This window comes from Cyanistes caeruleus, chromosome 1, assembly GCF_971803275.1.
Source record: "Cyanistes caeruleus chromosome 1, bCyaCae1.hap1.1, whole genome shotgun sequence".
Classification (NCBI taxonomy): domain Eukaryota; kingdom Metazoa; phylum Chordata; class Aves; order Passeriformes; family Paridae; genus Cyanistes; species Cyanistes caeruleus.
The window spans coordinates 53,459,812-53,478,429 of record NC_141701.1 but is presented as its reverse complement, the minus strand read 5'-3'; the positions used below and the strand labels follow the sequence as shown (position 1 = coordinate 53,478,429).

General features: G+C 39.4%; 1 protein-coding gene and 1 long non-coding RNA gene across 13 annotated transcripts in view; one reads left to right on the top strand and one right to left on the bottom strand.

Annotated features, from left to right (window-relative positions):
- Positions 1-9,130, top strand: part of LOC111925001 (uncharacterized) — a 33,505-nt gene extending 24,375 nt beyond the window's left edge. For both annotated transcript variants that reach the window (XR_015288168.1, XR_015288167.1), the window contains 2 exons: positions 5,010-5,128; positions 7,895-9,130. This is a non-coding gene — a long non-coding RNA (uncharacterized LOC111925001). The remainder of the gene's footprint in view (positions 1-5,009; positions 5,129-7,894) is intronic.
- LDLRAD4 (low density lipoprotein receptor class A domain containing 4) overlaps positions 1-18,618 on the bottom strand; it is a 285,264-nt gene that overhangs the window by 74,400 nt on the left and 192,246 nt on the right. The window lies entirely within an intron of this gene.

The window sequence follows — 18,618 nt, the reverse complement described above, 5'->3', positions numbered from 1 at the left end:
TGTCCTGTGCTACAGGAGAACGAAGCCGAGGCAGAGGTAGGACAGAACAGGGCGCCGTCACCCAGGGTACATACAGACATGTCATGCCCTACCAAGAACTGATAAGGCTGAAAATAATTTTCATGTAAGTAGCTCAATACTACAGATAAAAGTACACAAACGCATGTGTTGCATAAAACTTTTCAAAGACTGTGTGTAGTTAGATATGAAATCAAGTTAATGGCCAACATGATATTGTGTAAGCATAATTATCAAGATGATGGGATGTATTAAGATAATTTAAGGAACAGTAACATGTTCGTAAATCTTGCCAGATATATTTATCAGATTGGAATATTTTGAAAACCTCACCAAACAAGCTCTGACTTTAGAAAGAGGAAGATTAGACTCTGCTGGTGCACATCTCCTACAAAAACAAAACAGAAAGGTCAAAGCAGTGTGCCTGTCACAAATTGCACTTGGAAATTTCATTACAGATTGGCACGTACTCTATTCACAGCATCATCTAAGGTTACCTTCAGCCAGGAAACAAAAGATAAAAGCTTCCTCCATATTCAAGAAGTATAAAAAAAGGAAAACACTATCCCAAGTGTAAGGCTTTCCAAAATGCTCAGTAAAACATATTCCATCTATGAAAATTAGGCTCTAGTCAAAGGAATATTTAAGGACTATTCTGCTTCGCAGCCTTCCCACAGGCCCCAGCCATGCTTCCCAGGCACAGATCATGTCCTAACTCAGCACATAGCTTTAGCTCTAATAATACAACTGCAACTCCTTTTAGCTTAAGCTACACAGACAAAATTAAGCATGTCATAACTTAAGATCTAACAGTATCAAATTAATTCTTTAGCATAATTGTAACTGTAGCTGATATAAGATTCAATTTTGCCCTTAAAGTACCAAAGGAATTTTAGCATGTCTTGGGCAACGATTCAATCACCTAGTAAGAAGAGAGCTTATGTCATATATAGTTTAGGTTAACATCCACACATACCATACTAGGACCTCCCTGATGCAACAGATTTTATTTTATTCCATGCTATGCTGTCAACAAAAATGTTTCAAGGCTTATTGTTTTCAAGATTTTAAGCCAAAAATAACTAAGAGTGTCATAGTTGCTACAGAATCATGGAAGTTAGGAGGAGTATCTACATCAATGCTTTTCTCCTCTAAAAAAGCTGAACTATGTGCCTTCTTCTGTGCTGATTAATGTGAAACAATACGATGTCCATAACATCTTAGGTGAAACTTCTGCAGTCAGGGTTAGGAACTTTCTCTTGAATCAATTCTTTGAATCAATTTTACTTCCAACCATGTACTTTTGTTCATATAAGATATTCAACACTTCAGGAATAATTTTAGAAACAATCCTCTGTGCAATAGCTTGAGTCAGGTGTTTCATGTGGTTTTAAAGAACCGTCTGATTTGAAATCTGGCCACACCATTTAACAGACCACCAACTCTAGCTGAAAGGTGGAAACTCTCTTCCAGGTTCTGCGAATTGCTCTCGCCCTTCCTCAGCTCCACAGATTCAAAACAGATGCCTTTCCATATGTTGTGCGGATTAGTATTTGTTTGCTATTCTGGGCATGAAAAATACCATCAAGCATGTGTCTTTATTCTAGGTGCACAGAGCCGTACCATTCTAGGAGTCTGCAGTCTCTGCAAAGCCTGACACTGGACAATCTGCAACTTGATCAAATCTAAACTAAAACAAGGCTTACCACCAGGCCTTGAGAAACACTACTGACTACTTTCATGAAAGGAAACACTTTTCCTGCAATATGCAGATGACGGTAGAATTGGCTGCTGAAGGCTGCCGAGGGTAAGAATTTCACAAAGTGTATGATGACATCTGTACAGATCAAAAGGCTGTCCAGAGTTGCAACAGTTAAAAATTCAGCAAGAATATTAAGTGTCTGACTTCTGGGTTTAAGCCAATCATGATTAGAAATCAAGCTGAAGCTCAGTATGGTGCACTTTTTTCTGTTTTGGGTTGTTTTGGTTTTTTTTCCTTAAACATTCCTCTAAAACCGTAGTGATTCACTTATGCATAATTAAGGCAGATTTTCATTAGGGGGGATTTTCATTCCCATCCAGCTGTTTTATTGAGCCAAGGGTGTTCCAGAAAGAACATTCATCTCTGTAAGACCAATGGAGGACCAGTCCCAGCCATACTGAAGGAAAGTAGGACAAGTGCTCCATTACCTCTCCAGCAACAGGAAGAGCTCTCAGTGGGAGCACAACACCCTGTGGCTCTGGCACCCAAGAAGGAGGCTCCCACTAAACTCACATTGAGAAAAGGTGGAGCACACCGCATGGATCATGCTGGGCTGTCAGGATTTATCAGCTCCTGCTCAGCATAAGCCCTTTGGGACACTATGGTACAAGCTGAGGGAAAGGGCGGCCCAGTTCAGGCACAGAGGCAAGCCCTGAGCTGAGCTATCTGTGCCTTATGGTACCTAAGGCACCAGAGCTTGAGGAGGTCAGTGCACTAACACATCTTCTTCTGCAAGGGGTCAGCCCAATGGCCACCAGGCCATATATAGTTCAGTGCTGATGACAAATGATGGCATTGCTGAAATAATCTGGGAAAGATGTCAGCTAAAGGAATCCTTTCAAGCCAGAAGGGGCTCTACAGGGGGAAAAGGCTCTGTTAATTCCTGATTCCTCTTAATCTGCCACCCAGGTAGTTGAGGTTAGCTATCTGAGTGTGGGACTCCAGTGTTCCTTATCCATAACCTATTCACCCTGCCTCATTGCATAACATCTCCTCCTGCATCCTCTGACTCTACTATATGCTGAAATCTCCATCTTTTGTCTTTCTTTACATGCTTATGAAAGAGCCGTACACAAGCAGTGCGCTAAATGATTTACATGACTCACCAGGGATGAAGAGGGATTTGCAAGTAAAAAAGTATCATCGAGCTAGACAGATGGCTGTACTGCAGGGGTTATGGCTAAGGAAGAGGCAGCAGAGACTGATCAGAAAAGGGAGGCCCAGACCAACAAATTGCAAAGCACAGGTTTGGCAAGGACTGCTAGACTGGGGCAAGATTTATGTAGGAGGCCATCCAGGTAATTTTAAGGCTGGATCCCTAGGCAAACACATAGGCAAAGGATTGGAGAGGCTGCTCGTTGGATAAGGGTTAAGTATGCCAGTTTTGCCAGTATGCAAAGCCTGATGAATAAGCCTTGTTGCAGAGAGGGCAGCTAGCAAAAACTCCTTTTTCCAGCTGTGTAAGCCCTGCAGTCTTTGAGAAGACATAAGACAAACATTAAAAGAGAGCAAGAGTGCAAGGAAACCATCCAGCAATGTAAGTCAGAACAATACCCTAACCTCATCACTGCCAAGTTTCTGAAAACACAACAGCATGGGAGACTTCTGAGAAGGATCCTGTAGTGCCCAGAGGATGTGCCCCCACAAAGGGGCTTCCAAAAAAGAGCATTGGTGCTGAAAGGACAAAGCTAGGGGAAGTTTGCTTGTGTCACTCTTCTTCTAATCCTTCCACCCATTCCTCTTCCTCCATAACAAAACTCTAACACATAAATTACTTGCTTTTGCTTTCAAGACCTATTCATTTCCTACCTATCACATCTCATTTCTCACTGAAATATCAGCTCCTGTCTCTGATCAACCAGTGATGCCAACATTCATCACCAACTTCAGTGACAAGCTGGGACAACAATCTTTGCAGGAGCATTTGCCATGGATATGAGCAAGACTGTGTTTGTCAGGGCAAGAGAAAAGTACACAGCAGTAGTTGAAACATGAAAGTGAATTTTAGTTAGATGAGAAGGTGGATAGAAACAGAAGATGTTTTGAGAAAATTCTAATTTGTCTGAGACTCTTCTCACTCTTCCTGCAGCTGTAATTCCACATACTCTCTTCCAAAATCAAAACAAGGTTGTATTCTGAGATTCTCATTACTTCTTCAACCTTTCCTTGCTTTTGCCTTAATGCACAAAAAAAAAAAAATCCATTGTTTTCTAAAGGAAGACTCAGCTACCTAAGTATAATGAAAGTATAATGAAGTATAATATACCAAGTATAATGAAAGGTAGTTAAACAATCATATAGAAAAAACAGAGAATCCAAAATCTAAATAGAGGCAGTAAAATTACTGCAGTAAATGTGGGACTGAATGAGCTATGGACACACTGCATGGAAACAAACACCAGAAGCCTTTTAACTTTGGACTGAATTTCAGGTTTAAGTCCCAGCTTGAGTTGGAACTTGACAAATACTTGAGATATCCAGATAGCATTTAATGTTAAAAAAGACAGATGTCAAGTACACTGCTGTAACACTCTGCAAGCACTAAGTATTAATCAATCCTTTTGCCAAAAAGTTCTAATTTACACTAAGAAGAGATAGTGTGAGGAGCAAGCAAGAAAATTATCATTGGCTCAGCACAAACCACAGTAGGCCAACAAAAGTATTTCACTTGAAGATGAGAAATTATTTGCTGAAATTCTTCATACAGTTAGCACTTGACAGGGTTTTTTTTTGCCCCCAAAATCATACACATCCAATGATAATTAATCTGCCAGCAAAACTGCCAGAATGGGCCTGACATAGCAGCTATTACCAATGAAGTGCAAAGCCTTTTACAAGATGAGAACCAGCAAAGCTATCACATCCTTCAGGACTGGCAAGGGGCCAGGTGATGATGGGTTGCCACCTAAGTACTGCACAGCCCACCAAGACCACATAGATCCAATCTAGCAGTCAGCGTTTCAGCAAACAGAGCAAAATAAACTTTTCCAATTCATCTCATTAAAATATCAGTTCTTTGATGGGCAGAGACCCTCAGACAGGCAATGAGGTGGCAAGGATAATGGACACAATGCAAGAATTCAAGTGGACTAATCACTGCAAGAATGATCATCCAATTTTATAACCCAGTCTGTATTTGAGCACTGTGTTGAAGTACAAGAGAAGTCTTTAATACCACATTAACTGCAAGAAAGCAAATGCAAATGTAAAATAATGTCTTCTTTGGCAGAGGAAGTCGGGGATCTGTTCCACATCATGGAAGAGTTACTGGTTACCAAAAGGGCTTTTGACTGTGTGGAGTGAAAGAACTTTTCAAAACTCCTGAAGGATATACACTGCTATTTAACTGTGAGTATGCTTTTCTTCTGGATATACGAATTTAAAAAACAAACAAACAAACAAACTTTTTGTGGAATAGTTCTGTTTTTCTACCATTTGAAGTACTTGAAAGTATTGCTTACTCTACTATTTCAACTTGAAAATTTCTCCTGGGAGTAAATCAGAAGAACTATACCAAAAAAAAAAAAAACAAAAAACAAAAAAACAAAAAAAAAACAACCAATAACATGAGCAATCAAGTCTATAAAAATTATATGATGCCATAAGAATGCTGCAGCCACTCCAACATTCTGTTACTGATATTTAGAGGTTGGTTTGCTGAATCTTAAGATATTCAAATTAACCAAGTATTTGATGTCACTACTCTGCATTCCTGGGTTAACCAAATCTGAATGATAATTTAAAGTGAACAAAATAAAGCATGCCCTGATTAGGTAATGAGTGATGAGGTACAATTAACATCACTTTTCAAAAATAGTGGTTCAGGTTCTCTTTGCTATAGAATTTCTGCTTGGTTCAGCAGGAAAGAGGGTTAGAAAAACATTTACAGCTCCCTATTTATTTGTCCAGCCTTGAAACACAGACAAGTCTCAAATTTGCTTTAACATGCAGCAGAAAGAAAAACTCAAAACATCCTCTTTCAGCTAAAGAGAGATGAAGTACTTAAACCACGGCTTCTTCCTCTCTCCACCATGCTTCCTGAAAATATCCATGTCCAGGTGAGAATGGCAACAAGATAGGCATAACTGCCTTAGAACAAATCTCCAAGATATATCTGAATACAGGTAGCTGTGAGGACAGGAAAGATGAAGAAATAGAAACATTACATAGACAAAAATTATATTAACAGAAATAACTGGATTTTGTGGTACTGCAACTACATTGCAGTGCAACAGCAAAAATCCCTGAAAGAAATACAGAGAGATTAATAACAAAATAAAAATCCAAGTAGTTTAAATTCAATACAAAGCAAGTAGTTGCTTGAGAAAATATTAAAAGCTGGATTAAAAATATGAAACTGCAAGCTTTTATATCTTTTGTCCTTTTTCTAGTTCCAAAACCAGACAGCATTACCCTTAAAGAAAAGACAGACACATTAGGATATAAGCATGTATTGCACCAGACATAATTCAGCTGTGGCTGCTAAATCAAAGAGGGTTCAAAAGCCCATGGACAGGTTACACAGACCTGTGCTCCTTTCCTCTTCAACAGGTCTCCATATACCACCAGCCATAGTTTCATCTGCTAAGCAACACAAACCTGAGATGTGGCTTTAATAAATCTTTCTCTGTTTGTTTGGTTTTTGCTCTGTATTTTTCTCTCTAATACCGAGCAAGCACTGCCTTGCTTCTCTCTCTAATACAGTGTACTGGGTACTTCTAATTTGCAAAGACAGCTTGTTTCAATGGAAGAAAAAGGTACTTTAGACTTCTCTAGGGAGTTCTATTTGCACAATAAAAAACGTACAGGATAAGATCTTGAAAAAAATCAGAAGATTACACAACTTACAGTTGAATAAGGTTTAGACTTTCAAAGCAGAGCATTTTGTAAATTATTGTAATGACATACATACACACATACTTTGCCCCTCTTTCTCTCTCTCTCTATCATTTAGCTTTCATAATATATACATCAGATGCATTTTTAATGCAGCAGCGTTCTCCAAACAGAAGGAAGACATTTGACTTAAGAGTTATGGTTGGGATAACATAACTACAGTTTAGGAGAAGGAACCAAAAAAAGGAAAGGATTCTAAGACATTGTAAAAAGCAACTTCAGAAAGCAGAAAAATTTAGAGATCAAGCTTGGCATGAAATCCGTATATTTAAAGGCTGTGGAGATATATAGGTGACAGAATACAAACACCTTAACTCCTTTCTCCAGGGATGCCATTTACCTCACCCCTTTCTCCTCTAAAAATCCTACAGAAAATGTAATAACCTCCAGAAACTCTTATGGAGAGTGGAAGGTGCTAAAGCTGCTTCATTCATACTAAATTAATGGAATTCTTTATAGAAAGAAGGCATGTCAAGAAGGAAATCACAAATGCGGTCAAAAAACTGCTATCCCACTTCCCCTTCTTTTAAAAAGCTGAGGCTGAAGAGGCAGTAAAGTGTTAACCAGATGTATCTTACTGTTTTAGGTGACAGAAAATAAATCATGCCATTTATTTGCCAATAAATCCTGCCAATTATTTGCATTCATTCTCATTACAGAGCTTCCCCTTACCAAAGGCTCCATCTCAGAATTAAAGGTGGAGGCATAAAATGCTTCAATCACCACTCTGTCATACTTTCTTAGAGTACCCATTTTTAATATAAATGCTCTGTATGGCACTGGAAAGCAATGAGTTGTTTTTTTTTAAAAAAAAAAAAAATTAATCATGCAGGATAACTGGGTAGAATTGCACTTCAATTACCTTCTTAGGTAGCAGTGGAAACCAAAAACAGGAAATCAGCATTCCAAGAAACGTTCTGCATGCCCCAACTTAATACCAAACGTTTCATTTGGTTACTAACAGGCACCATCTGAACAAAACTGCAGTGCAGTGAGTTACATGGGAAGTTTGATGAAGGTCAGGAGATTGCTTGATGCTCCACTTCTACTTGGCAATAACCAGAAGCTGCCTGGCTACTCCTGGAAAAAGCGTGCCCAGGAAGGGAACTCCATGCTGAACTGTTTCACAGCTTCCCCAGCTAATTTATACCTGAAAGGTCTTAACCAGTAGTTACTGAATTGTTCCTGATGTAATTTTCTCCATTTCTATTTTCTCAGATTTGTTTCCAACATTATAATGAAGAGTTTCAGCCCTTGATTTGTGAGCAGGAACTTGTATCTTTAAGTACTAAGAACACTTACAAAGAAACTAAAAAAATATGTTTCTAAACAACTCATCCATATCATATTGCGTATTGATGTAGATTTACAAGTGCCTGGAACTCAGCAGGAATTTCAAATGCACAGGAGCCAAGCGTGTTCCCATCAGCCTGCTGGTACCTACATGTGTTGCTTCTGAAGAAGCTGATGATCCTGAACTGGCATCAAACACTTCTCTGGCAAAGAGATATTGTCCACAACGCTAGATACCAACCACCAACCATCCAGAGCTGCCTCATCATCGTTCCTTACAGGAAATGTCTGATCTCAGAAAAGACCAGCAAGGCATTGGCACTACCCCTGCAGTGACTCAGGAGAGGTTATCAGCTGCTGGCTCCTTTTGAAGGACTTAATACAGTCTGAGCCATTCTTCTCTATATAACATTGATGTATATCAGTACCACCATCAGGTGATTTCAAAATTTCATTTTGATGACTGCTTTTACTATCAACTTCTCAGCAAAAAATAATTAGTAATTTTTAAAAAATAATATTAAAAAAACCCAAAGCACACCAAGAACAGCCGGACACTGTTTATGTGGAGAAACATTTCAAGCTGGAAAATCTCAGAAGAAATGTTTAGTCTTATCTGCTGTTCACAGGCTCACATCTTACCCTCTCTCTCCTGCTTTACTAATCTCCAGTGCACATGCCACACCTCTGGACATGTGGTAGCACGATCCTTACAATGATGGGAACCCCTCTAAAGTCACATGTCTTACTATGACTCAAAACCTGTTAGAGCTACAAAATCTGGCAACAAAATTCCTAGGGCATTCTGTTCCCTTTCCTTCTGAGAAGGGAAACTCTTCCAGTCAGTCAGCAACCAAAGCACCTGAAACCATCTCCACCATTCCTGATGTATCTGGCTCTTCTGGATTGCTTCCAGTGCTAAGGTGCTTTCTGCCCAGCATGGAGTGACGGCAGAGGCTGCACCATAGTGAGCAAAATGATGCATCACAGATTCCATAGGGGACTGCAGACCAGTATGTGTGCACTGTGTCCAAGTGACGTAATTTTTGTGTGGTACTGCTTTGATAAGCAAATAAAAAAAAAGGCATAGGATATAAAGGTCTGCTAAACAGCTTCAATCTTTCCCTGAAACTTCAGCAATAAAGATAATTCACCATTTTACTGCTTTAGTCATCAAATTTTATTACACTTTTGCTAGCATGAATGTTTTTTTCTCTCTAACACTCTAGGACTCAGTGATTTGTAAGGTCTCTCTGTTCAGCTTTGAGCAAAAAAAAGGTGCAAATGTTAATACCTGTTACAGTCATTCCTCTCTATTCCCTCTTTCCTTGTTCCTGAGACTTTCAGAGCCTAAAATACATTTAACAAACTGAAGAAAAGCATTTGCAAGACATGGGGTGCTCTGAAGAGCCACGGACTAAAAACATCACATACATAAACATGGGGCTACAGTCCCAACACTTTGCCTCTACAGTAATGGCACCAGTTTTCTGTTTTCAGAAGCAGAGTATTTGTCTTTGGGGTTTATGTCCCTTCCCAAAATAAGGCTTCTTCCAATTGCACTCGAGTGGATACTTTCTTTGGGTCTGTTTTTTTGCTTTTTTTCTTCCAGGAGACTTTTTTCACTTCCAGACAGCATCAGAGGAGTCATAAGATCTGGTATTCAAACCTGAAATTACTGACGTGAAGGCAGTGTGAACCCAATTGCATATCCAGCCACACATTTTTAATTTCATATGTATGATCACACACCACTGTCTTTGTATAAAGAAGAGAACAGACATTTTGAGAGTAAATTTAAGATGTGGCCCTTCAGTTAAGTAGATGTGCCAAGCCAAAAGTCAGGTTAGAACGTAGCGGGCCAATGTGATGTGACATTTCACCTTTCCCTCTATGCAATCTTCCCCTATTCATGCATTAAAGGGTTATGTAACTGGATTTCAAGATTACATAACACATATGAACACAGAATTCAGCGTTCACAGCTGAATCAAGTAAGTGCATGCATTACCAATGGTCTAATAGTAATTTTCTAATGGTTTTAGAGTTAAAAGCTCTGGAGTCTAATTTTAATGATGATTACCTCCAGAACACAAGAAAACACAACCTCTTTATATATCACTCCATCTGCCATTTAAAAAAGGGAGGTGAAATGATATCAACCCCAGGTTAAGTGTTTTCGTGGCAGTTAAATTGCTATTTGTGAATTATATTAAGAGCTTCAAGCTAAGATCTTTCAATTAAACTTGTTAAACAGCCACATTCAACACATCATCATTTGTCTGTATATCTGCTCTGCCACTCATTCAAAAAGCAGTGATTTGCACAAGTTCACAGTGTATAAAAGCTCTTGGCATGAGATCCAAAAAACCTCAGAAGGCTGAAAGTGACTCTTATTCAAGAAACACCAAGTGTCAGGTTTGTATGACCATCAAAATACAAGCACATAGCTGTATCTATTCACATCTGCCTTTTTACTGCATTCCTAGCATCACACAAGCTCTCTTACCTACTCTCAAACACTGCACAATCCAGGGAAAAAATTATTACATGAAGCAGCTTCATCTTCCACTGATGCTAAGCTGCATGACCCTGGTCTTTGGGGAATCAATTAAATCTTGTTGTAAGCAGTGTTTTATTTGAGCAAGAGGAGAGTAAAGGGCATCTCACACACAGCTGTGTGTACATGGGATACAGATACACACTGTGAGTAGAGTGAGATCTGTGAACCCTTTTAAGATTCTGAAAATTATTATTTATTAATTTTCCATAGATCAAAAAACTTTATGAAAAGTATGTTCTTCTCCTTATCTAACTTCCTACTCAACATTCACCTCTTTATTTAATTTATAGTATTTTTAAGCATCTCTCACGGTACATTCCATGGCATCTTGAAAGATCAGAAAATATAGACTAAATAATATCATGAATCAACAGACTTGGAACAAGTCTGTGAGAAAAATTGAATCAACAATTTGAGCAGCCCACCAGCAAAGGAAGGTTCCCTAAGGCTAATGCCTTTTCTTTCATATCATATTCTTACCCCTTTTGAAAAGTGCTGCCCACCTTTGGTGACAGCCAAGGCTAATTCCTGTTTCAGTAACTAAACTGGGCTTTCAGAATTTTCTAATATGGCAGCTAAAAAGAAAAAACAGGCCCTAAACCCCGCTAAATTCTTACTAACAGCACCATCATCAGAATGATTAGTGAAAGCTAAAGCATTTGGTACATATTTTTTTTGTCTCCTCTTTAGAACATCTAAGTACATAAGATTTTGCAAAACCATTTCAATTAAACTCTGGTTTCACTACCATAATATCACTTATTTAGCCATCCTTTCTGCCAATTATTAACGCTTAAGAAAAAACCTCACTAATAAAACTTCAACCTATTGCCCTTCTGAGATACTTAAAAATCCAATCTTTAACTACAAGATACAGAAATGTGAACAAAAAGGAAATTCTACAATAGATGTGAATTGAAAATCAGTTAATCAGAACTACTGAAGCATGTTAGTAAGAAAAAAGCACCCTTGGACTCTCATATCACTCCTCCCTCCTCCTGCCCCCAAACCCAAAGTGGCCAGAACACAGTTTTTTGCTCCTGAATTGCCAATTCAAATCCATCTTTAATTGGTAATAACTGAAATGAATTGTTACCTTGAAGGCTTTTTAGATTATGTTAAAGAAATCTGAGGTCCAAGACTAGCTCCTGGAGCAAAGGTGACCACAACATGGCCCTTTACAACTGATTCAACTTGGCAAGTTCCTTTCCTGGCAGATTCACAAATACAAGAATAAATGGATATGGAAGGGGAAGCACCTTCGAGCTTCTGCAGGCAGCAGCAATTGTGCCTTTCTGAAGAGCTCTGATGAAATGTGCAGGCAAGGTATGTAGGCTGCTACTCAAACTCCTTTGCTATCGGAGAACATGCAACTCTGAAGATGCAAACACGGCAGTATTCATTCACCCTACGTGTTCTTCAAATGAGATGTTAAAAATCACACACAAGTCTGTGAACAGCTGAACTAATGACTCCTGATTTGACCCAGAGCTTTCTGGTTCAGTAAGATTCAGTTAGCAAGCACTACAAAAGAGTTCTTCCAGTAGCTGAAGCATCCGTGTCATCCCCTCCTTGCCCACACGCTGGTGCTGATTGGGCATGGGGCTCTTCCTGCAGCTTTTCATTCAATGGGGTCACTAGCAAGGACTCTCCTTCACCTGCTCCTCACTTTGGAAGAAACCATTCCATCTCTAAGACCTCCTCCTCTTTAATGGAATTCTTGGTTCCAAAATTGTTCTGAAGAGTGTGAAGCAGGCAAATGAATGTCTACATATGCATACACACACGTGTACATACGAACACAGGGTTCACAGAATGTCACCAAATCCTTATTTCTTTGGGCATTTAAAACAGTGAATAAATGTTTTGCAATGGGTTAAATACATAATTTTAACGTACTTTTAAGTATCTGGAGCATTATCAGAAGAAAATATCCAGAGCTTTGCAGCATCTGGTAAACACAGCACTGTGTTAAAAAAGCAGTTGGAGCTTTGTGAAGAATCAAAGTTGGCCAGAGCTCCTGGCTCTGTGGAGATGAGTGCTCAGTTTCGCCGTCCCCCAGGAGAGCAGCTGAGCATCTCTCCATGCAGCTGCAGGAGCCTCCTGACACTTGCTCCCTGTCTGTGCTGGACCACAGATAACACTGCTGAGCACAGAGTGCACCCTCCCACTGCAAACACCAGGACCACCGGATTTAAATTTAGGACGTTGAGGACACTCTCTTCCCATGCAGCCCTCCCAGAGATCTGGATGCCACCAACAGAGTATGGTAAACAGACTCAACAGGTTCTTGTCAGATCTGAGCTCTGCCTATTGCACTTCGGTCTGCAAAACACATGACAGCAAATTCCCGCTATTCAATCTTATGCAAAAAACCTCTTATCTTACAAAAGGCATGAAGGAAACTCTTTAGTTTTGTGTTCTAGTGTAATGGGCCAAAAGCCTTTGTTTATTTGGAGTTGCAGTTTTACCACTGAAGCAATAAGGAACTTGCAAAGTCAGATAATCGATATCCAAAGTAGTGTATGATCTGAAATGCTGATAAGTGGATGAAAACAGTAAGCTAAGGAATTGAAGCTACATTGCATATCCATTCAACAACTACTAATGATACTGCAATTTAAAAAAAAACAAAACAATCAAACTTTGTATTTTATTTATTTGCTCCTTATTTATTTATTGATTAATTGTATATAACCTATTTATGTAAGTAAAACAGGATAGCTGTTATGTGTTAATGGCATGATATCCTAGGGTAAATATCACTATGTAGTGATCTCATAGGATTTGTAAGAAAGTGGTAAAATAAAAGAAAACAAATAAAGGAAATGTAGAGAGATCACAGCTGAAGGAGGGGGTGGAGTTTATAACCATCAGGTGAAAGGATATATCTGCTTAATGTAAAGGTGCCACCATTCATTCAGTGAATCTAGGAATCCAAGGCCACAAAGATTTATGAGGCCATATAGATTTATGAGGAAGTAACTTATACAGTGCCAGCCCTGTTTTGTCATATAGATGCAGGCAGAGATTGCTGATACCCATGTCATGCTGTTGGCAACCTGCTACATGTCCAAGTTAGATGGGGATGTAAATTGTCAGGCCAAAAGATAAGCCACAGGACAACTTCTACATGCATCTAGTTTTTGAGTAGAAGCAAAAGCGCATGCCAAAAAGAAATGTGTAACCAGTGCCTTACACATTTTTTTTTTGTCTGAGCCTTGAAATTGAAAAGAAAACTTTCGTTTGGAACAAACTGAAAAAAAAAATTGTTCACTTTTGGACGGTTGCTGGCCAAAAAGCAGCACAAGTTGTGCTGGCACTGTACATCACTAGTGAAACAACATAATATTTTCTGTCACATCTTAAGCAATGGTGTTCTTTCGTTTGCCTTAAGTGAGGAAATATTCTGGAAAAAAACGAAGATTATGTTCCGCCTCTGTTTTCCCTTGAGAAAGATTTAGAGAGCAGTGTCATAACTCAATGTCCATTCTTCTCATCTGCAGATGACAGAATGGAAAATGCCACTTTATTTCAGAAATAAGCTACTTTTTTCGTCTTCTGTTAGTCATTCCTGCCTGCAGGCACAAGGGTTATGGAGATGACGCCTTCAAACTCGTGTTTAGAGTACTAGAGCTTTTCCCATCTGACAAGATAATGCTTGTATACTTTGATAACTTAGGCAGCTCAATCTTTTAAAAAACTGGCTCACCCCAGTGCTATGGAAAATTTAATTCTTAAATCAAGAAGCCAAATTTCTTTTGTAATTTAGGTACAGACTAACATCCAGAAATATCTTTGCAGTCTACTGGTACTTTCATAGAGAGGACCATCTGACTTTGCCAGCCTTTTACCACTTCAATAACCTGTCTGAAACGTATTTGATGTCTTCTGCCTACATCAAACTAGTTCAAATCACTTGCAACAGGAGAGTGCCCTTTGTTTGACTATGAAGTATTGGAAATACAGGAATAATACAGACTTTGATTATCTTTTATATTGCAGAGGAAAGAAAAAACAATTAGGTCAGAGACCTCCCTCAGATACTTTGGTGAAATGCAGAGCTTTGACATAATTTACTGAGATCAAGCAAACATCTTTTTCCTTCTCTTCTCCAGAGGGCTATAACCTCCCACTGTTCTCTTGAGGAATGTCAGGGCACTGCTCTCTTTTGGTGATGGCATGTCTTTTGCACTACATCCTCTTAAACCCCCGCTATAAGATGGTACTATTGCCTCAAGATATTTAATGATAACAATAACAAAATCTTCATAACCAAGGTTGAACTTTTGATTCCCTATTCCTTTTGTGAGCTTCCTTGAACATTTCTGATGGAAATCTTAAGTGCTGCTTAACCAAAATGATAGCACTACAAATGAAAACATTCAGCTCTACCAATAACTAGAGAGTGGAGCACCAATGTCCACTTCCATTCAGCTCTACCAATAACTAGAGAGTGGAGCACCAATGTCCACTTCTGTGTTTTTGTAGTGTCTTTAACCCTGCAGCTGAAAGACAAAGGATTTTTAAATTTTTTTAAAATGTTTTTCTCCTCCTTTAAGACACTCAGGAGACAGCAACTTGCTGCTGTTCACCAACAGAAAACTCCCCTCCTAAAAAATAACTCAGCTATTATATGTGTCTATTGATCCTGCACTGTATATCTCCAGTCCCCACGCCAGTTCCAGGAGAGTGATGCATATTTTGGCATAGACTTTCTGAGAATTAGGACCAATAAGTGTGAGAAGTTACTTCCAGAGCTTGGCCACACAGTAGAGCAGATCCAGTAGAAGCCACATCTGTTCTGGCAGGACAGAAGAAAGTAGAAGAGGCATATGAGCCCAAACCTTTTCTCCATTAGGTAAGTTCCTCATCATTTTCAACAGCTGAATGGACTGACATTTCAAAATACATCCACTGATCAAAACAGATAAGAAATCTACTGTATAAATACTACCCTTGTGTGGAATGACTTCAGATTTATGAACATCAAACCAGAAGAACAAGAGGCTTCATTTCACTATGACTTTGCTGCATGTTTTCTCAATAATGCAAGCAATGGAGCCAGGTCAAGAAAAAGCACCAAGGTAGTGGGATGTCCAGCTTCATGCAGGTTTGAAATGGAAATACATGTATACATGGAAAATATCAGCATGCTAGCACCAAGGGAGAGTGACCTACGGACATCTGCAGCTCTTGAATTCACAAAGGCATTATTATGAGGACTCTGACAAATCAGTAACAGTGATACTGTGTCCTGGAGTCCTTGAACCTTGTGATGGAAGAAAGAGTAGCGGCAGCCAAGCAGGTGGATGCAAGAGTATGATGCTCTTTTAGAGGTACTACAACAAAAGCAACTGTTGTTTTTGCTGGAGGTTTTTTTTTCCTCCACTTTGTTTTTTTCCTATTACTATTTTTATTACTACTTGTCAGACTATTTGTCTGAAATACATTATGAGGCTTAATTTTTTAAGGAATATACAGCATGCTGGGAGTCTGTGATAGAAGACACTCTACACAGGCCAACTATCATAATTATGCTATGATTTTACGCCCAGCAGGAAACGTATGATTTACCACCCAGGAACAAAGCTAAAGAAATGATCTAAGGTAGCCAATTAAAGTTTTCATAAAGAAACCCTCATCTGTTCTCAAAACCCCAAAATCTCCTTTTATAGCACAATCCTCTTAGCACTTATCTCTCCCTTCCTCATTAATCCAGTTTCACCTAGCTGGCACCGACACATGCAGAGACGAGGAGGGAGATACACACACACATATATATACACACTTTTTTCCTTCTGTTCTTCTTGACCTTTCTGATTTGGTTCAGCATTTATACTAGCCCACCTGTCTGGCCAATCTCCCCTGCAACGTGCCCTTCAAGATGAAAAACATAGTTTGATAAGGCACGGTGACAAACCTTGCAGAGAGCAAGCATGCGAGCAAAAGGGAGAGAAAGCACTGAGGGAAATCGCTTCTAACCAGGATCTGCTGCTGCACAGCTAATCAGGCAGGTATTCAGTTGTTCACTCCTGCAGACTTGCTTAGCATAGAAATAGGCTGTCTGCCCAGGAAGATGAGGTAATGTCTAGGTTTAATGCCAATCTCTGTAACTGGCAGGACACATCGGGTAAATATTTCTGCTGCAGGAGACCACATTAATTTGATTTTGCTACCAATTTTCATTATTGTTATTATTTCTATTGCTATGAATATGTATGAGTTTACCTGCTAACGCTGAGGATGGAGGGGCACAGGGCTCCAGGTGAGGCAGCCTTCACGCTGCAGCACTGTTCTCCCCCCTCACACTCCTCCCCACACTCACTGCTGAACACTTTGTCCTTTCATCTTCCTTATGAAGGACCAGGCATTTGTCTGCTCAATTATCTCCTCTAGTCCATTTATGTAGTATTAGATCCCCTTTTCCACTGACAGCACGTGTTTTTTTCATTCTTTACTGTACCACAGAACCCACCTTCCATTCAGTACTGCAATACTGTGGTCATCCACAAGTGATTCTGATGCCGGCACTGCTCTACCTGCATAGTAACACTTCTCTCAAACTGTCAAACATGGACAAAACCTCCAGCAAACAAAACTTCTCACAAAACACTGCCCAGCAAATAGGCAGAGAGATCTTTTCACTCTCTCTGCTCTCTTGAAAGATCTTGAAAGGTTCAAGTGAAAACATAAACGAGAAGCGAGGGTCAGTCTGTCTGTCCCAGAGCTTCACAAACAGCCAGAGCTCTAAAACTTAAGAGATGTTTGAAGTAAGTCAGGAGCATGAAAGCCTTCAAACAGTAGCAAGAGAGAAGTGGAACAATCCTGCAGGAACAACAACATGAATGAATCCTCCATGACATGGTGTCTCCAAAATGAGCAAAGAGTTGCGGGAGAAAGGTTTCATGATAGAAGAGCACATCAACTTATGGTCTGAGCGGAGGGTTGCAAACTAAGAATTGCCCAAAGTGACTCATTCTTGGCCTTAATCACGCTCTCATTTCACTATCAGTTAGACCAAAACCAACTATCTGTGCCTTAAAAAAAATTAATTCCCCAAACTCTGCCCAATATACCACATTTTCCATTTCTAGATAATTTGCTTTTAAGCTCTACAATATACTTGAAAACAATATCCTGACGCTACAGTAGTGCTTGTTGGGGGTTCATATTTGCTTAGAAACAGAGACAAGGGCAAAAGTTTGGTTTTGGCAACAATAAAAGTATTCAAAGCCTTTATTCAATAGTAAAAGCCTCAGATATAAACACAAACAGGTATTTTCCTCCCTTTTCACGAGGTCTCTCCAGAGATTCCAACCACCTAGATACTCTCCATATAAATTTTAAATCAGGTTTCTCAGCATAATAGCTACAATCACACTTGTGAAGCTACCACACTCCAAGACGGTTCCATGCAAACTTACTCCATTCTGGAGAGACTGTGACAGCATGGAGCTCAGGTGGAACACACCCCCTCCTCTAAGGGGGTCTGTCAGCCCCAGCTGTGAGACACGCTCACATTGTGACCAGTTCCCCGGTCAGAACCCATCTGCAAGTCCCCAGTTCAGACCCACCACGCAGATGTTTGCATCCTGCCTTTCAAAACACTCATTTATATTTATACTAATTGTTGTGCACAATTTTATGAATTTTGGGTAAAATCAAACATGGTTATTTTCTTCTGTTCAGAAGTTTACTGTATTTAAAGCAATCTTCTCAGTATTAAAACTGATCAAAATCTTTGAAAACTGCTAGCAAACCTTTTGCATTAAATCTACATTTTTATCTTGTCCCACCTTTCATGTCTTGAATGTCAGCACAAATTTTAAATCATATAACATCAAAGAGGGTGAGGATGTGTTTGAGTTCACTCTTTTACATTTGATACCTGTATATAGACTAGTATTTCAGTTTAAAATCTGTTACCACTTGTGATCAGCATCCACACACTGAAAATAGCACTCTAGCACTTCCCTCCATTCCTTTGTGCTTCAGGACATGTCCTCTTTTCAAACCATGCTGTTCTATTTGGTTCCACCATAACCACTCCTTGCACCAGATTTAATTTAAAATACATGCTCTA